The following is a 23,281-nucleotide window of genomic DNA, read 5'->3' as shown; positions in this document are numbered from 1 at the left end:
GAAACAGCTGGGGCCCCTGTAGAGATTGAGGGTGGGCCTCACAGATTCTCATGGAACAACCAGGCCCCTAGAAGCTTATGGGCAGTACTCCTCACCCTTCAGGAGCCCAAGGCAGAGCAGGGCTCATCTCAGAGGGATGCCAGGTATGGCTCGTCCCTGATGGAATGGACACCAGTGAGATTCACAGGAGGCCCATAAAGTTAAAACTATCACTGCCAGCTTGAGCTACAAGGGTCAGAGGCAGTACAAAATAAAAAGTGGGAGCTGGACCCCAAAACCCTACTGTCAGGAAGCAGGCTGAGAAAACAACTCAGCTGCAAGCAAGTTGCAGGTAAAGGGAGCATGACTTGGAGAGAGGAATCAAGGCCTCCGAGGGCAGAGGGACAGTCATCAGTCCCAAATCGTGACACCTGAACAAGGAACTTCCACCATCTGCCAGGCTGGGTCTCAGAATTGAGGCACTCCAGAGGCTCCTTCCTGCCTCTATTTTCCCTCATTTTGAGCAGGAAGGTCTGGCCTGTGGTGCTTCCCATGATGGCACCGTGGCTGTGGGTGGATGGGCTGACAGCATGTCTCTCTAGCTCAGGTCAACAGGAGCTGCACCTCAGCCCACCTAGAGCCAGTTTAGAGGATGGCGCAGAACTCTGAGCAGACGCTGTCATGGAATGACATTGCAGGGACTGTATCTTGTACATGGGAGGGACATGAACCTCTGGGACCAGCAGGTGCATGGTGACAGGTGGCCTGAGATGGCCCCCATGACACCACCTCCTGGTCATCCTGCCCTCTGCAGTCCCTCCCCTAGGTGTGGGCTGGACCTAGTAACTTGCTTCTAACAAACAGAATGTTCAAAAGAGATGGGATGCCACTCCCAGGATTAGATTACCAAAAGACCGTGGCTTCCGTCTTGCTCATGCGCTCCCTCATTCACTCTTAGGGAAGTCACTGCCCAGTTGTGAGCTGACCAAAGAAGCCGCCCACATGACAAGGAAGGGACGTCTCTGGCCAACAGCCAGCAAGGATGTGAAGTCTTCCAACAGCAACATTAGCAATCCTGGCATTGGATCTTCTGAGGCCGCCAGCAGCCACACAAGTGTGCGCAGAGGCAAATCCTCACCGTGCAGCCCTGGCCAACGCCTTGATCACAGCCCTGCATAAGCCTCACCAGGACTCCTGACCCCAGAAGCCATGAGGCTACAGATGCAGCGTGGTGCACAGCGGCAGCTAACCAGTGTGCCACATGATGCAAAATACCTCCGGGGTCGTCTGACTTGCTGCCAATCCTGCATTACGTACAGCAGAAATAACAAAATGGCTCTGTACTTATTTCTAGGTGGCAATATATGCTTAGGTAGTTTCAAAAATGGTCCCTGAAATCTACTCTGTGAGGAGGTGATTAAGGAAATCAGGCCAGATACACCAGAGACAAACACTACAGAATGGCGAAAAGTGGCTAAAAAGAAGCCGAACTGATCATAATCTCACAGGCTAAGTCTAGTTATCATTTCCAGATGAGGAAACCGAGGCTCAGGCACCATGACTGAAGGCAGAGTTTGGACTCAAAGCCAGGCTGACTGATGGCAGCCCCGGCAACCTCCCTCTCCAGCATCACACCAGCACACGCCACACAAGCCCGTGGAGAAAGAGACCTCCCTGGAAGTACATTTCCACTACCAAAAATTCCTTATCTGGTTCTCAAAGAGTCTCTCTCAGTTCCCGGGTAGCTTTAATCTCCCAATCTGAATATTAATAACCTACATTTACGCAGCAGGTCAGCAGCCACCAACATTATGAGTAGTTTTTGAATAAATATCCATAGTTTTTGAATAATTTATTAGGCTGAACTGAGGAGTACGATACATAAAATGTCCCAGGTCAGCATTTTGTTATCAAGCAGTTTTGTGTGGGTTTTTTTTTAATTGCATTTTAGGTTTGGGGTACATGTGAAGAACATGCAAGACTGTTGCATAGGTACACACATGGCAGTGTGATGTGCTGCCTTCCTCCCCATCACCTATATTTGGCATTTCTCCCCATGCTATCTCTCCCCAACTCCCCACCCCTCACTGTCCCTCCCCTATTTCCCCCTACAGTTTTTTATAAATGTCAGTTCTTGAGGTTTTAACATTTCAAGTCCAAAGAAAGCAAAAGGCCAAGCATCAAGGACACACACATTCAATGCTTCAATTCCGGCCTCATGGAGCAAATGCACTTTGTTTCTCTTCCAGAGTCAATCTCAGAGAGTCCCACACATGGCTGGGCAGCAACATGGCAACTCAGCACTTAGAATAGAATTCACTCAAAAAATAAAGCAGTTTTTAGAATTCAGAAGTATGGCAAATATGAATGATTAAGAGAAAGAAATGAGAGGTAAGGAAGAAATTAAAGGCTGGAAACTTGAGGCCAAGCGCAGTGGCTCACACCTGTAATCTCAGCACTTTGGGAGGCCAAGGCAGGTAGATCACGAGGTCAAGAGATTGAGACCATTTTGGCCAACATGGTGAAACCCTGCCTCTACTAAAAATACAAAAATTACCTGGGTGTGGTGGTGCGCACCTGTAGTCCCAGCTACTCAGGAGGCTGAGGCAGAATTGCTTGAACCCTGGAGGTTGCAGTGAGCCAAGATCATACCACTGCACTCCAGTCTGGTGACAGAGTGAGACGATCTCAAAAAAAAAAAAAAGGACTGGCAACTTTCAAAATGCTTCGTTTCTTGAACATTTGAGAAAAATGTATACATTATTCCAGTCCAGCAACAGTAAAAGGAAGAGGCATTCAGAAAGTCATATAAAGTTGAAGAAATAGTTTGGCTAACATCATACTAATCACGTAAAACATGAATGCTGGTTTGGCTTCTCTAGCTCCATCTTCTAGAGAATACAGGGGCAGGTCTGTGGCGCACAGGGGAAGCCAGGCACCAGGGAGATGAATTGGCTTAGTTCGTCCTGTCTTTTGCTCCCCCCGCCACCAGGGCAAGTTCAAGTTGCTGAGGAAGAGGAGGGGGCTTCTCCCGAGAAGAGACTCTGCAGACTCCTCCAAGGACCCAGAATCCACAGAGCAAAAGAGCCTCCAGGGACAGGATATCCACACAGATGCTGAAATACGGCACTGCTGGTTCTGGGGTCCTCACTCCCAGGAAGAGGCCTTAGAGCAAGCAGCCTTTCTCACCCAGAACTTTACCTTTCTGGGATGCATGGAGGAGAAAGTCCAGATTTAGCAGAAAAGATATTATCTTAAATTACAAAGATCTGTTTTACAGGTTTAAAAACAGTAGTATGTTACATCTCTGAGTGATTTTGATCTTTTACAATGTAGAGTTTATATCAAGCAAAATCCAAAGGCTACCCAATGAAGAGAAACACAGGTGTGGAGCTCCCCAATCTAAAAGAAAGAAATGAAAATGTAAGACCACCGATGATTAGAAAAATTAGAAAAGGCCCGAAATGCCTCACTTCATACTGCCTGGGCTCGCACAGGGCTCCCAGGATGGCACCAACCACCTGCAGTGTCAGAAGCCACAGAAGGTCCCTGGCTACAAACCAGGTCGCCATGTGCAGCAGAGACCTCCGCCCCCATCCTGGCCATCACAGCCTGGGCAGGCACTCCTGGCTGTTGCTTCATGACTCAGGTTTGGGGGCTTCACAGGGATACTGAGGCAGTGTGTTCTGAAATGATAATGATTTTATTCTCATAACGCAGGAACACTTTCTACATACAAAGCAATGTAAGAAGGGTCTCACTTAAGGAAAGAAAAGCAGCCCAGCAGAATGGAAGCTGCCAAAATTCCAGGTAGGAGACAAGGTGGCAAGGGCCACAGACGTGAGGCTGAGGGAGCCTGCAGGCACCTGCGGCTCACTGTCACCCAGGTCCCCATCCCGTCGGAGGCCCTCCCACACCCTCTTTGCCTAGGTCACTGCGCCAAAGCTCACCGTGCATGGTGGCCACACCTCCTACTGGACTCTCCGCTGCACCCGCTTGCCAGCCCACCCTGCCCTCACCCTCCTTCTGCCCATAGCTAACAGCTCATTGTCCTTCCCCGCTTCCTCACCTCTGTTCAAGCACCTGTCCCACTGGGTCCAGCCTCTTGACGCCCTCTCACTGGGTCCCTCCCCAAACCTCAAAATCCCCTCAGTCAGACCCACCTCCTCCGGCCCCATGATTTTCCTGCTCACTCATTCATTCAGTTATTCATTCAAGAACTGTCTCATGGTTCCTGTAGCAGCTCCAGGTAGGCAACTACGAACAGGCAACCAGTGATGGCCCCGACCTCCCAGGGCCAGTTGCCCTGGGGATCATAGACAGTTAGATAGCCCGATGCCCCAGTGCACGTAGGCCCGGGCCTTGCAGGAGGACACCGTTTGCAAAATCACTCTCTTCTGAGATGGGCTCTCTCTCGGTCCTCCACAACTCTGTGGCTCAGCCCACAGCCCGCCTCCTCCCTGAGGCCCCCACTGACCCCTCCAACGCCCCTAGACCCCAGGCTCTAAGCACCTACCCACAGAGCAAGGGCCCCACGCTCCGGCTGTGCCTGCTCACTACTGTGTCACTTCCCTGCTCATGCACAGAGACATCGTCCCACAGCCTTCTGGGGCTTTCCAATGCGGCTGCCCTGGAGGTGTAGGAGGACTCTGTAAGCAGTGGGAGCAGGGTCCACCAGCCATGAGAGGCTGGGAGGGGCTAGGCACAGCAGGCCCCACCTGCCTGTGCCTCCGTGGTTTTGAAGGCCACAGAACGTGAACTCCAGAAACTCCAATCCACCACACCACAAAGACACTCAGACAAGGGCGGGAACCAAGCCCCCACTCACACCCACCCCAGACTACCACAGCCAGGACTCAGGCCCACCAGGCCCAAGCCATGTCACAGGTGCCAACCCAACCCTGTGGTCAGTCTGGCAGGGCCTGCCCTGTGAGCTCACTTGGCTTGCTCTGGGCACCGGCCTAGTAATGACCTGGCATCAGGAAAAGTGAGCAGGACACATGGAGGCCACAGCCCTCCAGGATACCCCCATGCCCCACAGCTGACGGGACTTTCTGATTCCAGAAACAAATACTAGTTCAGTATCTTTCAGACACTGAAGGTCAAACCTTGAGTCTTCCTTTCCATTTGTATTTGACTTTCACTTTTTTTTTTTTTTTTTTAAAGAGAGAGAGAGAATAGGAAGGAGGAAAAAGGAAGAGAAAGAGAGAGAGAGAGAATGGGGAGGAGGGAGAAGGAAAAGAAAGAGGGAGAGAGAATGGGAGTATTGCTTTCTTGCTCAGGCTAGAATGCAATTTAGTAATGGGTATTGAAAAGCTCTTTTATACTGATAATTATACTTAATGATGTAGTCAGGAAGGAATAAGGGAAGAAGATAACAAACAGCCAACCAATATTTAATTTAAACCTATGAAATGCTATGCGATTACTGAGGAGTGATTTACTTCCAATTATATAGTCACCTTTGGAATAGGTGTGAGGTGGTAATGTATGTTTTGTGTATTTGAAGTGGAGAGTTCTATAAATGTTTATTAAGTTTACTTGTTCCGGGTCTGAGTTCAAGTTCTGAATATCCTTGTTAATTTTCTATCTCGTTGATCTATAGAATCGTTAGCTCTTCTTGTTACATTGATCCTTTTGCCATTATGTAATGTCATTCCTCGCCTCTTTTGATCTTTGTTGCTTTAAAGTCTACTTTATCAGAGGCGAGAATTGCATCTCCTGCTTTTTGTTTATTAGTTTATTTTTACTCTCTGTTTGATTGGTAAATCGTCCTCCTTCTCTCTGAGTCTTGGGGTATTGTTGCATGTAAGATGGGCCCGGATGCAGCATACCGATGGGTTTTGGCTTTTTATCCAATTAAAATATATATAGGTTTAATACCGGCGTTTGATGCTAGCTGGCTGTTTTGCCCATTAGTTGATGTAAATTTTTTATTGTGTTAAAGTTCTTTGCTTTTTGATATATTTTTGGAAAGGCTGATATTGGTTGTTCCTTTATATGTATAGTGCTTCTTTCAGAAGCTCTTGTAAAGCAGGCCTGGTGGTGGTGAACTCTCTAAGTACTTGTTTGTTCGCAAAAGATTTAATTTTTCCTTCGCTCATAAAGTTTAGTTTGGCTGGATAGGAAATTCTGGGTTGAAAGTTCTTTTCTTTAAGGATGTTAAATATTGGTCCCCACTCTTTTCTGGCTTGTAGGGTTTCTGCTGAGAGATCTGCTGTAAGTCTGATAGGTTTCCCTTTATGGGTAACCTGACCTTTCTCTCTGGCTGCCCTTAGTATTTTCTCCTTCATTTCAACCCTAATAAATCTGGCGATTATGTGCCTTGGGGTTGGTCTTCTTGAAGAATATCTTTGTGGTGTTCTCTGTATTACCTGGAGTTGAATATTACCCTGCCTTGCCAGATTGGGAAAATTTTCCTGAATGATATCCTGAAGAGTATTTTCCAACTTGGATTCATTCTCTTCATCACATTCAGGTACACCTATCAAACGTAAATTAGGTCTTTTCACATAGTCCCATATTTCCTGGAGACTTTGCTCATTCCTTTTCATCCTTTTTTCTGCATTCTTGTCTTCTCGTTTCATTTCACTGAGCTGATCCTCGACTTCTGATATCCTTCCTTCTGCTTGATCAATTCGACTGTTTAAACTTGTGCATGCTTCGCGAAGTTCTCGTGTTGTGTTTTTCAGCTCCATCAATTCACTTATATTCTTCTCTAAATTGTCCATTCTCATTAACAGTTCGTCAAACCTTTTTTCAAGATTCTTAGTTTCTTTGCATTGGGTTAGAACAAGTTCTTTTAATTCACAGAAGTTTCTTATCACCCACGTTTTGAAACCTGCTTCTGTTATTGGAACACACGTGTAATCTATTAAGCCTTGTTCCGTTACTGATGAGGAATTGCAATCCCCTGTAGAGGGAGAGGCATTCTGATTTTGAGTATTCTCTACCTTTTTACGCTGGTTTCTTCCCTTCATTATATATTTGTCCGTCTGTCGTCTTTATAATTACCGGCTTTCTAACTGGGTCTCTGACGTCCAACTTGTTGATTCCCTGCGCCGAAATCTGAGCAATCCACTGAGCCGGCCAAAACAGTGGTGTTAAGATTGATGGTGCTTTTCTGCCCGGGGAATCTCCAGACTCTGCACCAAGAACTGGCGTGCTAAGGCACCAGCAAAACCACCACGCCGGCCACAAGAGTCGCCCTGGCGACCCGTGGGGCTCCTCCACTGGGAATCTCCTGGTCCGTGAGCAACAAATATTCGTCTGAAAGTGTGGCGTCCTCTCGTTCTTTGCGCTTTCACTGGGAGGTACGTGCCCGAGCTGCTAATCATCAGCCATCTTGGATCTCTCTCCCCCCTGACTTTCACTTTTTAACTCTACTTGATATTTACTTCTGTTTGTGATTTTTAAATCTGCGCAAAGTGAAACGATAAACGGAGTTGCCAGATTTAGCAAAAAAAAAAAAAAGATACCCAGTTAAATGTGAATCTCAGATACATGACAAATGCTTAGTATGAGTGCACCCCAAATGCTGCACAGCAACACTGTACTTGGCAGGTCTAGCTCTGGAGAGAGAGGCTGTGTTTCAACCTGGCTCATTCCAATGCCCACATTCTTCTCCTCCTCCTCCTTATGCCCCATCAGCTCGCCTTGACATGTCACCTCTGCGCCCCCCACCCCTTCATTCCCTCACACTGCTTCCTTGGAAAAAGCCCACAGTGACAGGTAAAAGACAGGAGAGGACAGGTACAGCCTGGACCCCAGTCTCCCTCTCCATCTCCAGGCCTCGGATTCCAGCCTCTCTCTCCATCCCCAGGCCTGAGACCCCATCCTCATTGTCCATCCCCGGGCATCAGGCCTCCGCCTCCCTGTCTATCCCCAGGTGTCAGACCCCCGTCTCCCTCTCCATCCCCAGGCCTTATGCTCCAGACTCCCTCTCTATCCCCAGGCCTCGGACCCCAGCCTCCCTCTCCATCCCTAGCTCTCAGACCCCAGCCTCACTGTCCATTCCCAGAAGTCAGACTTCTGCCTCCCTCTCCATCCCCAGGCCTTGGACCCCAGCCTGCCTCTCCATCCTCGGGCCTTACACTCCAGCCTCACTCTCCATCCCCAGGCCTCTGACCCCAGTGTCCTCCTCCATCCCCAGGCCTTAGACCCCAGCTTCCCTCTCCATCCCCGGGCCTCCAATCCCAGCCTCCCTCTCCATCCCCAGGCCTTGGATCCCAGCCTCCCTCTCCAACCTCGGGCCTTACACTCTAGCCTCACTCTCCATCCCCAGGCCTCTGACCCCAGTGTCCCCCTCCATCCCCAGGCCTCGGACCCCAGCCTCACTGTCCACCCCCGGGCCTTGGACCCCAGCCTCGTTCTCCATCCCCAGGCCTCGGACCCCAGCCTCACTGTCCATCCTCGGGCCTCGGATCCCAGTCTCCCTCTCCATCCCAGGGTCCTGGCAGACCTCTTCTTAACCCAAAACACCCTAGAAAGACTGAAATCAATTTTTCTCATCAACAAATGGTACTTATTTCCAGCCTCCTACATGCGATTCTCCTGTTCACTGACACCTGGTCATCCTCTACAGGATTCAAGGGAAAAAGACACGCAGGGTTCCATCACTGTTTGTTTTGTGTGTTCACTAGGCCTGAAGGGTTGCTTTTGCTCTTGGTATCTTACCCACTCTCAGACAACAATCAAATCGCTGCCCACATACACAGTACTGTGTGCCTCTTCAGCACCAAGTGTGTTAAAGACAAGCCATACACCGTTCCTGCCCACAGAGCAGCTGGGGACAGACCCCGTGTACAGAGGAGAGCAGGCCACAGAGGCTTCTGGGGCCTAAAGCCCAGTGCCCTCATGACCTCCTCACATGGCTCCTTACCACCCCCAGGTCTAGGCAGGGTGTAGTGGAGCGAATGGCCAAAGATATCAGGGCCCAATCCCCAGAAGCTGTGAATGTGACCCTATTTGGAAAAGGATTACGTTAAGGATCCTGAGACAAGGCAATGATCTTGAATTTCCCAGGTGGGTCCTAAATGCAATCACAGGTGTCCATAAAAGAGGGAGGCAGAAGGGAGACACAGGTGCAAAGAACGCCACGTAGGGACAGAGGCAGGGACTGGAGCGATGCAAACATAAGCCTGGCAATGCCAGGAACCCTGGCAGCTGGGAGAGGCAGGAAATGTCTCCCCTAGAGCCTTCGGAGGGACCACAGCCCTGTCACACCTTGACTTCAGACTTCAGGTCTCCAGAACTGTGACAGGACCAACTGCTGCTGGGCTAGCCCCTTGCTGGTGATAATTTGTGACAGCAGCCCTAGGAGGGGTGGGCCCGGGCAGTCCTCCTCCTCCCAGGGCCAACTGTCCCAGCCTCTCAGGGAGGAAGCTGGCTGCTAAATGCTGGAATCCACAGAGCTGTCCCTCTTCCACACGGTCCTCTACTAACTCCCAGGCTGGACTACAGGCCCCTGGGGTACATGGGGCTCTGGCAAGTGAGGGCAAGCCGGCCCTTCCCCTTCCCTTGCCTAAAGCGCCTCCACTGCACTCCGGCTAAGCAGAGCCCACAACACTGCCACCTCCCGCAGCCTGGCATGCAGTGGGACCAGACCTGGATGTACTCAGTGAAGGCCTGGGGGCCTCCGAGGCGAGCACCTGTTCCCGGCAGCCACCGTGCATGCCTGCAGTGACACCACCAGCACCATCGCTAATGCTGACCAGGATTCCCATATGTCCGCCACTGCTCCTAACCGTTTTCCACACATCATGCTATTTAAACCTCACAACAACCTTATTATTAACCCTATGTTATAGGCCAACTGCAGCACAGAGTTAGCAAAGATTGTGGGGGTGAGGTGAAGACCACAAAACAGCAGCCACAGGCCGGGTTGTGCCTTTCCTCTCACCCTCAGTGAACCTGAAGGAGCCCCAGCCTGGCAAACTTGAGCAGGGTCCAGGAGTCCAGGGATCATGGGCCTCTGGAAAGTCAAAGAAGAGCCCAGAGGCCCTAACCTTACAGTGCTCGAGTCAGAGGAAGGCAATAAAGAACGCACAGTCTCTCTGCCCCCGCTAGTCAGGCTGGTTGACCTATCTAATAAATGCATCTATTCAAGGCTAACACTTAAGATACGGAAGGTCAAGTGTTGTTAGGGGAAGAACTTCCTTTTCGCTGGAGTGCTCATTCCATGATCACTTGAATTCTCTATGTCAGAAACAAGCAAACTGCCAAAGACCAACTCCTGGCTACAAATCAAAGTATCAGCAGCTCTACCCATAAGTTGACAAAGTCTCCTACATTCTCCCATGCTGCTAAATCAAGTTCCAGCCAGACACAAAATGCAAAAACCAACTCTGGAAGGTCCTGCAGAGCTACGAAAAGCAGACAGAAAATGGAGGGGAGTTGTCCCCTGAAAGGACGGAGCTGTACCAACTAAGACACGCATTTCTAGGAGCTGTACCAACTAAGACATGCATTTCTAAAAATGGCAAGAGCGAGGTAGAAGCCGTGATCCTCCCAGCTTGAAGAGTCCAAGATAGGGCTTGGCGAGGGCAGGGTGGCTGAACAGTGAGGGGTATATCTCAGAAAGGAGGTCACTGGAGAAGAAGCATCCCTGAAATCTGTTAGTAAATTCCGCCTAGGTTCCTGGCCAGTCCTGAGCCATCCACGCACAGAGGGACCCCAGAGCCCAGGAGAAGGAGGCGACCGGAAGGTCAACAGCACCAAGCAGAGACTGAAGCAGAGATGTTCACTTGAGTCCAGACAAATTAACTTCCAGAAAAAAAATCAACACTCTTCAGAAAAAAAAAAAGTCACTGCAATCATCATCTACAATGTCCAGTACACCAGCAAATATGACTAAGAAACAGGAAGATGTGACGCACAGTCGAAAGAAGCCAACAGAAATTGATCCTGAGATAATATCAGTGTTGAAATTAGCAGGGAAGAACTTTAAAACTGCTAGTGTGTGTCCAAAGATTTAATGACAATATGATCATAATGAACAAATGGCATAGCAGAGAAATGGAAACTATAAAAAATAAGTGAAAATTCTAGAAATAAAAACTACTATAACTGAAATTTTAAAATTCACTAAACAAACGTAATAGCAAATTGAAGATGGTGAAAAATTACATATCCAAGAAGTTCAACAAACCCTGAGCAGGACAAACACAAAACAAACCCTCCTAAGAACACCACAATCAAACTGCTAAAAGCCAAAAGTCCCAAGAGGAGCCTGAAAGCACATCGCCACATAACACAAAGGACAACACAGCTACAACAATGACTGACTTCTTAGAAACAACAAAGGGGCAACGTGACGAGACTGTGAGAAAAATGAAATGAAAGTAAAAATTGCCAGGTGTGGGGTGCACGCCTGTATTCCCAGCTACTCAGGAAGCTGAGGCAGGGGGATTGCTTAAGCCCAGGAGTTTGGGGCTGCGGTGAGCCATGACTGCACCACTGCACTCCAGCCTGGGTAAAAGACTGAGACTCCATCTCTTAAAAAAAAAAAAAAAAATGAACAAACATCAAAGAGATCAACAAGATGAGAAAAAAGAGAATTAGAGGATCAACCTAGCAGGTCCAACCTCTAAATAAATGTTCCAGAAAGAGAAAAGGCAAAACTCAAAGAAAATTATCTTGGAAATTTAAAAACTTCTATCCTCAGACTGAAGGGACTCACCGAGTGCCCAGCATGATAAATGGAAGCAGATGCCATCATCAGGATTCTCATAACACTGAGGGAAAAAAGCCACTTCTATGAGCTTGTGGCAGGAGAGATCACACACAAAAGAACTGAAATCAAAATGACATCAGACTTCTCAACAGCACTGAAACCAAATGCAATGAAACAACATTTTCAAAATCCCAAAAAAATAATTGTCAGTCTAAAATATTATACCCAGCTAAATGAATAGGCAACTGGAGAGTAAAATAAGGATGTTTTCTAAATCAAGGACAAACAAAAAATCTATGTGATGTTTCTTAGATATCAAAAGAGTAGGACTTCAGCAAAACAAGGAGTGAGCCAAGCAGACAGAGAACAGCAGGACCCAGCACATAATGAGTCCCACAGATGGAGGACAGCACAGGGAAACGCAGTGACAGCAGCACAGCAGGTCTCCTAGAGATCAGGGCAAACAGGATCAGGGAGAAGGTTCCACCCACAAAGGGGTGGAGATGGGACTATCGTCCTAGATGTAATGAAGAGCAAACCATTCTGATAGGTGGGTGATTAGAGGATGCTAATCCACAGGGCTGTGTGAGAGGACCTGTGCTCAGGGCACTCCTTGGCTCAATAATGAGCAATGCTTACAGTCACACTCGAGCAAGGACCGTTGATTTCACCAAAAACAGTGATGTGATTATGATGGGACACAGAGGAACACGAAGGCAGATAGGACAGAGGAGAGCTAAAACTTCCCTAGGCCTTTGAGAGAAATAAAAAATATATATCTAAAACAAACTTTAAAAGAGCAGCTTAAAAGCAGTAAATGCCTGAGAAAACAGACCATTTAGGTTACCCACCTCTGGGGGCTAGGGCCAGGCAGGGCAGGAGAATGAAACTGGACATTTCAAACCACAGACTCAGCCCTTCTTCAGGCATGCTGAAAGGACAACTAAGATCACTGCTAAGGGACACAAAGATGTAGGAAAATATATTTGAGTAGAGTGTGTGTGTGTATCGGATATCATCATGATTACAAAGTTGGAGACAGCAAGTCCATGGAAAAGCAGTAAGGAAAGAAAAACAGAAAGGACAGACTAGATGTTTCTTTTCTCTTTCATTGAAGTCCAGACCTTAAAAGATACGGAGGAAGGGGACTTCTAACACAAGGGTTCTTTGCCTAGAGCGTGTGGCAAGAGGCTCCTTCACTGAAGAATCTAGGCAACTTCTGCAACGGTGATCCCCAAAAGCACAGTAAAACTGCATGAGTACGTGTGTAGAGTAACTGGGTGGTAATGACCCCACCTCCTAAAAAGGCACAGCACAAGTGACCTCCCACAACCCTCTTGACTGGGGCTTGCATCCTCAGCAAGGCTTAGCTTCCTTCCCAGGACACCTGTTTCCAGGATAGCTCCCACCTCTCCCCAGGGCAGGGCAGTGAAACCACAGGGGCCTTCCCTGGACAGACCCTGCCCATCCTGGGGAAGATGCATGAGATGGCTGCTCCTCGCACACAACGGGAAAAGTTAAGTCATTTCAAAGATGAAGTGAGGAGCCTGCTGTAGGCTGAACAGAGGTCCCCAAAGAAATCCAGGCCCTAATCCCTGGGACTGTGAAAGTTATATGGCAATAGGGATCTGCAGACGTGAGTAAACTAAGGCTCCCAGAAGGAGGAGATTATCCTGGACTTTTGAAAACAGCAGGGGAAGACGGAGGCTAGGCGTGGTGGTTCATGCCTGCAATCTCAACCCTTTGAGACGCTAAGGCAGGAGGATCACTTGAGGCCAAGAGTTCGAGATCAACCTGGGCAACATAGTGAGACCCCATCTTTAAAACACAAAAATTAGCTGGGCATGGTGGCACATGCCCGGGGTCCCAGCCACTCAAGAGGCAGGATTCCTCGAGCCAGGAGTTCAAGGCTGTAGTGAGCTATGATTGTGCCACTGCACCCCAGCCTGGGCAACAAAGTGAGACTCTGTTTCTAAAAAGAGAAAATAAAGAGGAGGAAGAAGACAGCGATGTGACAATGGAAGCAGAGCAGGAGCCAGAAGCCAAGGAACGAGGCCAGCCCCAGAAGCTCTTGGCGGGAGGGACAGTCCTCCTCCAGCCCCCAGAAGCTGACAGCAGGGTGCAGGGCAGGGGCGGGGAACAGTCCTCCTCCAGCCCCCAGAAGCTGATGGCGGGGTGCAGTGGGGGGGACAGTCCTCCTCCAGCCCGCAGAAGTTGACCAGGGAGGGCAAACGGGTTCTTCTCCAGTGCCTTGGGAGGGAGCATGGCCAACCCAGGACACCACGGTTTCAGCCCCTGAGGCCTCCAGAACTGGGGGAAATAAACTTCTACCCTTTTCAGCCACTAAGTGATTGGTGCTTTGTCACACAGCAATAGGAAACTCATACAACTGGGAAGTGAACTGTTTTTGGAATTCCACCAAATTCAAATAAAATGTAAAATGCTCTGAGGATTTTGTGTACTTGAAGCCCTCCTTATGTTAATAACCTAATGGGTTGTTTATTCCTTCAGCCTGTTTTTTGGTTTTTTTTTTTTGTTTTTGAGACAGAGGAGTTTTATTTTTTGTTTCTTTGTTTTGTTGAGACAGAGTTTGCTCTTGTTGCCCAGGCTGGAGTGCAATGGCGTGATCTTGGCTCACTGCAACCTCCGCCTCCTGGGTTCAAGCGACTCTCCTGTCTCAGCCTCCCTAGTAGCTGGGATTACAGGCATCTGCCACCATGCCCAGCTAATTTTGTATTTTTAGTAGAGACAGGGTTTCACCATGTTGGCCAGGCTGGTCTCGAACTCCTGACCTCAGGTGATCCACCTGCCTCAGCCTCCGAAAGTGCTGGGATTACAGGAGTGAGCCACTGCACCTGGCCCAGCCTGACTATTTTGCTTGGCCTGTCTCAAAGATAACGGTCCAAAGACAATGTGATCCGCACACTACCAGCCGGGCCCTCGGAGCCCACTTCCATCAGCCTGGAGTGCTGACTTCCAGCAGCCATGGCCTGTCCTTCATCTCCTCCACCCCTAGACCTTCCCACAGCAGCAGCTGGGCTGGCTGGGGCACCAGCTGTCACCTCTGGTCCCTCACCACTTCCAGGACCTCACTGTGTCCCAGCTGTGTCCCAGCTCCCAGAGCCACAGGTCTCCTCGGCCTGGCCACCCCTTCTTCCCCGAGATCCTCATCCTAAACAGGCCAGAAAGGAAGCCAGCCCTCGCCCCTGGGTCCCCTCCTCTTCGAAGTTCCCATCCAGGGCCTCCCTCCCACCTCCTGACCCTCCCCATGACATGCCCTCAGGCCACACTACCCCTGCCCTCACCTGAGCGCTCCACAGGTCAGCACCACACGTTCAGCCCAAGCCCAGGGGCCTTTTCTCTGCCCCTGTCTTTGTCAACCTCCCTGAGACCTCCAGCCACTGCTGCCCTGTCGCTCCTCCCTCTGCTCTGCCAGTCATAGAGCATCCGCATCGTTGCAGTCACCAGGGCTACAAATGTAAGCCTGTCTGAGGGCAGGTTCCAGCCTCAAGAGACCTCAGAGACAAGGCTGGACTTGCAGTTTTCAAAAAAACCCCAGACAGGTGTGCACCAAGTGATGCAGCCCAAGGCCCTGCAGGCAGCCCCATCCCCGGCGTGCAGGCTCAGCCACCCCACTGCCCTTGCCCAAGCCTCTGCCCTCAGCCAACACAGCTTTCCCCATCTGTGGAGCATGGAGCTGAAGTGCCATGCAGGGCCTGCGCACTGGATCTCAAGTCCCCAAAAGCACTGACCACAGTGGACATTTTTATACCACTTGTTAAGGGGAAGAAACTGCACACTGTGACAATGACTTCCTAAAGTGAAATATAAACTGGTTCTCTCTTACTCAGAATCGCTTTGCCCTCCCCGTGTCGCATCCCTCCTTGGTAGTCTCCTTGCTGTGAATGGTGGGGCTGCTGCCTCACCTGGGGAGGCCCCCCCCAGGGCCCCTTCTGTGCAGGCCTTGCTGGCCATCCTGTAGGTCCCTGTGGCCTCGGAAGGGCCCTCCACAGGACGGCATGGACCACGCTGAGGGCTTCAGACAAAGCCACTCTTAGCCCTTGTACAGCCCCAAAGACAGGTGTAATGAGGAAACTCAGGCACAGAGAAGGTGGTCACCTGCTGGGACACATTCCCAGCAAGTGATCATGCAGGTGAGAGGCCAAGTGGTCCTCTCTGCCCACACTCCACGGCTCTGGGCCCCTCTCTGTCCACACTCCATGGCTCTGTCTACACTCCACAATCCACATTCCATGGCTGTGGGCCCACTGCTGTCCACACCCCACTGTCTACACGCCACGGCTCTGGGCCCCACTCTGTCCACACTCCATGGCTCTGGGCCCCCTCTGTCTACAATGCACGGCTTTGGGACTCTGTCTACACTCCACGGCTCTGGGCCCCCTCTCTGTCTACGATGCACGGCTTTGGGACTCTGTCTACACTCCACGGCTCTGGGCCCCCTCTCTGTCTACGATGCACGGCTTTGGGACTCTGTCCACACTCCACAGCTCTGGGCCCCCTCTCTGTCTACAATGCACGGCTCTGGTCCCCACTCTGTCCACACTCCATGGCTCTGGGCCCCCTCTCTGTCTACAATGCACGGCTCTGGGACTCTGTCTACACTCCACGGCTCTGGGCCCCCTCTCTGTCTACGATGCACGGCTTTGGGACTCTGTCTACACTCCACGGCTCTGGGCCCTCTCTGTCTACGATGCACGGCTCTGGGACTCTGTCCACACTATCGCTTGGGCCCCCTCTGTCTACACTACACAATCGCGGCACCGCGGCTGGACGAGCCCAGGTCGCTGCAGTGAGTCCGGAGTTCGGGTCTCTGGAGCCAGCCTCTGCCCTAACAAAGCCGCCGCTCGTGGAGTTCGACGAGGGAACCTGGACCCGTCAGCGCCGTCCGGGCCCCGTTCCCCGCGCGCCTGGGCGCTCCTCGCCCGCGGGACCCGCTGTCAGGCACCGCCTCCGCGGGTCCCCCCGAGGACCCGGGCGGGCCTCACAGCGCGGGCCCGGGGAGGCCGCGCACCCGCCAGGCCAGGAAGCCCCGCAGGCCCGCGCCCCGCGCCCCGCGCCCCCCGCCCCCACCCCGCGCTGGGCCCGGGACCAGGAGCCTGAGTCGGGCGGGCGAACAAAAGGCAGGGCTGGCGGGCGGCGACCCTGAGGGGACCGGGGACGGCCGGGCGGCGGAGGGCGCGGGCGCGCGCCCCGGAGGCGAAAGAAAGAGCGGAGGCAGCGCGCCCGTCCCCCGCCCCGGCCCCGCACACCTACCGGGCCGCGCCGCTCGCTCCCGCTCCGGGCGCTCCGGCCCGCGCCGCCGCCCGCGCGCGCAACGGTCGCCTCAGCAGCCGCCGCCCCCCGGGGTCGAGGCGAGGGCGGGGCCGGGGCCGGGAGGGGCGGGGCGGGGGGCGGGGGGCGGGGCCGGAGAGGGGGGTGGGATAGGAGGGGCGGGGCCAAGGGACGGGGCGGGGCCTGGGGCGGGGGAATGGGACTGCCGCGGCAGGGGGGAATGGGAAGAAGGGTTGGGCGGGGCCTCCACGGCCGGGGGCGGGACTTCCGTTGCGGGCGCGGCGGCGCTGGTACGCCCGGGGTGGCCTCGCTCTGGGCCGGCCCGGGCGTTGGGAGCGATCGCGTTCCTGGGACCTGGTTTTCTCTGCCTCCGCCCGCCCGGGACATCCTATGAAGGGCAGGTCGGTGTGGCCGGAAGGAGCCGCCCCTGCCTGGGCTGTCTCCGTCCTTCGCCGTCGGTGTCCGAGGAAGGGCCGCGGTGCCCGGGGAACCTCGGTGTGAGGAGTCAGGCCCTGGCGCCCCGGCCGGACAGACGCCCGGAGTCTGGCCGCAGCCTCGGGGGCGGCTTAAGTCCCTCAGCGAAGCCACGGGGACAGCCAGGAAAGGCCGTTCCCTCCGGGCCCCTGGACGCCCGCGAAGGCAGCTCGGTGACTGCGGCGTCCGGCGGGTCTGCAGATCCCGGAGCGCGGCAGCGGCGGGGGCGGGACCCGAGTGAGGCACCGCCGGCCCGAGAGGGGGAGCTGCCCGCCCCGGCCCCGCCGCCGCCTTCGCCCTCAGGCCGGGGTTCCTTCCTCACCCGCGTGGTGTTCTCCTTCTCTGGTGCTGGGTCTCCCTGCCCCGTCCTTCCCGCCCTTCCCATTCTCTCCCGCCTTCTCTTTCCCTGTTCACGCTCCGGCCCCGCAGCCCGCGCAGGGACCCGGGCCCTCTCGTGCTGGCTTCCCTCCTGTCGCCTGCCTTGGTGGACTCAAAACTATTCCTCCCCGCCTAGGAGGAAACCGATGGCCTTCTCAGTGGGACAGTTAGAGCCCAACAAGGCTCCCGCTGGCAGAGGCGGAGCGGGGAAGCCACAGGGCGGTCAGAACTGGGACAGGTAACAGCAGGGAGGGGACAGCCAGAGACGGAGAGAGAGCTACTTAACAGGAGCTGTGACCTGAGGCCAAGGGACAGAGCCAGCCCTTGTGACCCAGCAGGGAGAGCTAGGGAAGAGGCCGGGCACCGTGGCTCACGCCTGTAATCCCAGCACTTTGGGAGGCCGAGGCGGGCGGATCGCCTGAGCTAAGGAGTTCGAGACTACCCTCGGCAAGATGCCGAAACCCCGTCTTTACTAAGATAACAAAAAATTAGCCACGTGTGGTGGTGTGTGCCTGTAGTCCCAGCTACTTGGGAGGCTGAGGCGGGAGAATCGCTTGAGCTCTGGAGGCGGAGGTTCCACTGAGCTGAGATCGAGCCACCTCACTCCAGCTTGGGCTACAGAGTGAGACTCCATCCCCCCCCCCAAAAAAAGAAAAAAAGAGAACCAAAGAAGAAACCACCCCTGCCCCCCACTCCTCCCTCCCACCTCCCTGCGCAACTGTCAACCTTCTTGTCTCCTGCCTATGTGCAGATGGTGGAACCTTCCAGAGCAGCGCCAAGCCAGAAGGAAGCAGGCCACAGAGCTTAGCCTCCAGCTCCAGGGCAGGGACAAGTGGCCCTGAGTGGAAGATGGGGACACACCACCTGCAGGTCTCTTCTTTCCCTTTGGCTTTTTGGCTTTTTCCTCTGCGCTTGCCTGGCCTGGAGGTGCCTGGTGGACCTGGGGTGGGGGAAGAGGATGGGCAGCTCATACGAGGTGTGCCTGAGCCTATGAGAGAAATTGCTCCCAGCAGGGGGTGGTCCAAGAAGCTGTTTCCCGGGGAGGAAGCACACTAGTCCGTCCTGGTGAAAGCCAGGGCCCCCAGAAGTGGGGAGAAACTGCAGGAGTGGAGAGAAGGTGTAAGTGTCATACTGGAAGGTTTTGAAAAGATAGATCTTACCAATTAAGCAAAACTCATTCAATCCATCTGGAGAGGCTAAATGCAGAACCATGCCCAAGTCTGTGGGTAGTCAGTCCCTGGCACCTGTCGTTCTGCTCCTGTAGGCTTCACTTGTGGGCCCAGACCAGTAGGGCAGCCTCTGTTGGTGCAGGGAGGGCCTCGGGGAAGCGTGCACCTGCTCTTCCATGCTTGCCAGGCAGCGCCCCAGGGTCCCTACCCACAGTTCATCAGCTACAGTTGCTGAGGAGGCACCCCTGAGCTGAACAGGTGGGATGGACGATAATCCTTCCATGGGACTCGAGGCATGTGTCCCCACATTCCAACACGTGTTACAACACGGATGACCCTTGAGGACATTATGCTAAGTGAGATAAGCTCATCACAAAGGACAGACACTGTCCGATTCCACTTATATGAGGTTCCTAGAGGAGGTAACTTTATAGAGACAGCCAGTACCATGGTGGGTGCCAGGGGCTGGGGAGAGGAGGACGCGAGTTATTTACAGGTTCAGTTTGGAAGATGGAAGCATTCTGGAGATGGCGGCGGAGATGTTTGCACAACAGTGTGAATGTGCTTGATACTCCTGAGGTGACACTTGGAAATAGTTAAGATACAGCCATTATGGAAAACAGTACGGAGGTTCCACAAAAAATCAAAACTCGAACTACCATGTGATCCAGCAATCCCACTGCTGGGTGTGTATCGGAAGGAAATGAAATCAGTGTGTCCAAGAGGTTCACTCTGGCGCTATTCACAATAGCCGTGTATGGACCCCACCTAAGTGCTCATCGATGGATTTGTAGATAAAGAAAACATGCTATTTATAACTGAATGCTACGGAGCCTTTAAAAAGAAGGAAATGTGCCATTGCAACAACAGAGACAAACCTGGAGGACAGTATATTAAGTGAAATAAGCCAGGCACAGAAAGACAAATATCACATGTTCTGACTTACATGTGAAATCGAAAAGCATGCAAGTCACAGAAACAGAGAGTAGAACGCTGGTGAAAGAGGTGGTGGGTGGACAGGAATTGGGGAGATGTTGGTGAAAGGACAGAGTTTCAGCTGTGCAGGATAAGTTCAGATCTGCTGTGTACCATGATGGCTCCAGTCACTAATGTACACTTGAAAGTCGCTAAGGTACATTTTAAATGTACTCATCACAAAAACCTATGTGAATGATGGACACATTATCTTAATTTAGTCATTCTGAAATGTAAACGTCAAAACATCAGGTTGTACAATTTTTCATTTGTTAATTTAAAACAATAAAAATATACTATGGGATTTGCACTAATTAAAAAAATTAAAATCTTAGGCCGGGCGCGGTGGCTTATGCCTGTATTCCCAGCTCTTTGGAAGGCTGAGGCAGGCGGCTCACTTAAGTTCAGGAGTTGGAGACCAGCCTGGGCAACACAGGGAAACCCTGTCTCTACCAAAAACACAAAAAATTAGCCAAGCATGTGGTGCGTGCCTGGGGTCTCAGCTACTCGGGAGACTGAGGCAGGAGGACCACTTGAGCACGGGAAGCAGAGGTTGCAATGAGCCAAGGTCGCGCCACTGCACTCCAGCCTGGGTAACAGAATGAGATCCTGTCTCAGAAACAAAAAATGTAATGGTTAACTTGGTAAACTTTATGTTATGTAAGAAAACATGTAAAACACTGTTCTCTGAGGGGACCACGCCTTACCTGGGGACCTGGTGGGAGCTGTCCTCAGCAAGCGGAGGCTGACAGTGGGAGGTGGGACCTTGGACTGGGTCCCTCGCACAGCAGGGCCACAGGATCCTGATGGCAGAAGCGAGTGGATGCACTTCCTGGGCAGGGAACGGCCGGCAGAATGGGCAGCCAGGCCGGAGCCAGCCCACTCCAGGGGCTACACCGATGGGGCTCGCAGGGACAAGAAGATGGCAGCTCACTCAGGGTTGACAGTGTCCATCATTAGACAAGGAGAGCTGGGAGCTGGGGCCCGGGCAAGCCACATGCCTCACACAGTCTCCAGGTGGGAGTCGGTGCAAAGGCCCAGAGCCCCTTCACCAGGATGCAGATCCCTTTCGGGAAGGCCTTGGAATGCCCCGTCAGCCTCTAAGAAGTGTTTCCCTAGCCCTCCCCTGAGCCTGTGGCAACTTGCCAGGGTCCACAGGTCCCAGAAAGGAGGGACACCCAGACTTTTGGGGGATCGCTTGTGTCAGGGTCTGAGCTGACCCAGGCACCAGGATAACCCAAACCCATCTGTCCTCCTGAGAAAGCTGGGGCTCATTGGAGCTTGACCAGGTCCCCCTCGAGGGGCACCCGTGGGCCTGCAGGTCTCCCGTGGGTATTTCCCTGGCCCCAAAGTTGGAGCTGGGGAACTGTGCCTCAGGAGCTGCGCCAGGAAGCCAGGCCTGGAGGGGAGTGCTGGTGGCCAGGCATCCAGATGGCCTCCGAGGCCCACACCCTTCCTGCCCCGCAGGGATGCTGCCCGTGCCCATGAGGCCCCCTTGTTAGTTGCCCCCTCTCCTGTCAGGGCCCAGCTTCTTGTTACAACCTCTGTGGAGCCGGTGCCATCCCTACCCTAGCCCCAGCCCTCCCACGCACCCAACAGACCCTACACACCCACCAGGCCCATCACTTTTAGGGGATCTGTGCACACTCCCCAAGTGGCTGTAATTTCTTCGCCATCAAATCCTTGTGTGTGCTCAGAGTAAGGAACACTCAAGGCTTCAGGAGCTCAAGGCCAGCAGGTGCGGGCCCATGGTGTCTCTAGGCGGCTTGGCCATGAGATGGGGAGGACCCAGAGGGACTCTGCCACCCATGCTGGGGACCAGGGTAGGGACGGAGTGGAGGGGCTGGGGCTGCCCCCGACCAGAGCTAAGGGGACAGGTTTGTGTGGGGCCCAGAGAGTTTGGGGTAGATGTGGGAGCTAAGGGCCCCCACCCAGGCCTCGCAGGACAGATGAGCCTGCCAGCCTCTTGCCCGTGCACTGCCACTTCTGAAGGGCTCTGGCTGGGGACCACCCTCCCGGAGGCCCTCCCTGCCTTCCAGGTGGGGCAGCCTCCTGAGCCCGTGCTGTGGAAGTCACCATCGGTGAGCAGATGAAACAAATTAAATGAAGCATAATGTTTTTCACCAGAACACACAAAATTAATTAAATAGAGCACGTCGTACTAAGTAGAGCTCATGGTAATTAGGGACGTTGTCACCAAATAGAATATGCATTAATTAAATAGACCATATTGTTCCCACACGGAACTTCCTTGGGCTGCCAGGGCCAGGGGGCGGGGAGGTCCCAAAGGCCAGCAGACAGGGTCGGGTTCAGGAAGCTGGAAGCGCTTGGCCACTCGTGAGAGCCGCCCTCCCGTGCAGCCGGCTTTGAAATGTCTCTTCTTGTCACAGAACCGAAGCTCGGCAGCAACAGAACTGCTCCAGCTGGAGAAACACCAGCTTGGAGACGACGTCCTTTTTCTGTTCTTTGCTTTTTGTTTTTTCATACCAGGTTCTGTGCCCTGAGAAAATGTATGTTGAGGAGAGTGTTTTCCTTCCCAGAAAATAAACGTGAAATAAATCAGAAAGTGTCGACTCAAAACACGAAAACGACGTCGGAAATGTTTTCAATGTTGCTCTTCAAGCGACCCCCTTGAACAGTGGCGCACATGCCACCCTCGCGAGGCTCAGCGCTGGGGCCTGGCGCTGCGGGCTTTCCCACTGCTCAGCGAGCAGGTAGCACTCAGAGCTCACCTTTCTCAGAGAATTATAAAGGAACTGGGTGTCTCTTTCTCTCTGTCTTCCTCAGTAACTCCCTAATGCGTGCCAAAAGATGATGCTGGCCCCGACCCATTCACCCATCAAGGCCCAGATCACCGGCACAGCCCGGCCCCGGCACAGCCACGTTACCGGCACAGCCAGTTCCCCGGCACAGCCACGTCACCGGCACAGCCAGGTCCCCGGCACAGCCGGTTCTCCGGCACAGCCAGTTCCCCGGTACAGCCACGTCACCGGCACAGCCCGGTCCCCAGTACAGCCACGTCACCGGCACAGCCACGTCACCGGCACAGCCAGGTCCCCGGCACAGCCACGTCACCGGCACAGCCAGGTCCCCGGCACAGCCGGTTCCCCGGTACAGCCACGTCACCGGCACAGCCCGGTCCCCGGCACAGCCATGTCACCGGCACAGCCACGTCACCGGCACAGCCAGGTCCCCGGCACAGCCACGTCACCGGCACAGCCAGTTCCCCGGCACAGCCCGGTCCCCGGGCCTCCCCAGCGGAATTCCACTCAGTCCCGCTGGAGCAGTGTTGTCTCCCGCAGACACCGCTGATGGGGATCTCACTTGGCGCCTGGCAGCG

The 23,281-nt window shown here is 53.1% G+C and overlaps 1 protein-coding gene across 3 annotated transcripts in view; it reads right to left on the bottom strand.

Annotated features, from left to right (window-relative positions):
* Positions 1-17,006, bottom strand: part of RGS12 (regulator of G protein signaling 12) — a 167,602-nt gene extending 150,596 nt beyond the window's left edge. For all 3 annotated transcript variants that reach the window (XM_064365449.1, XM_064365451.1, XM_064365454.1), the window contains exon 1: positions 16,928-17,006. The gene's annotated coding sequence lies outside the window, so the exon portion shown is untranslated. The remainder of the gene's footprint in view (positions 1-16,927) is intronic.
* Positions 17,007-23,281: the final 6,275 nt, after the last annotated feature.

The sequence above is a fragment of the Aotus nancymaae genome, unplaced genomic scaffold (genome assembly GCF_030222135.1).
Source record: "Aotus nancymaae isolate 86718 unplaced genomic scaffold, 86718_ANA_hifiasm-v0.15.2.pri h1tg000006l, whole genome shotgun sequence".
Classification (NCBI taxonomy): domain Eukaryota; kingdom Metazoa; phylum Chordata; class Mammalia; order Primates; family Aotidae; genus Aotus; species Aotus nancymaae.
This window is presented reverse-complemented; position numbering and strand designations above follow the sequence as displayed.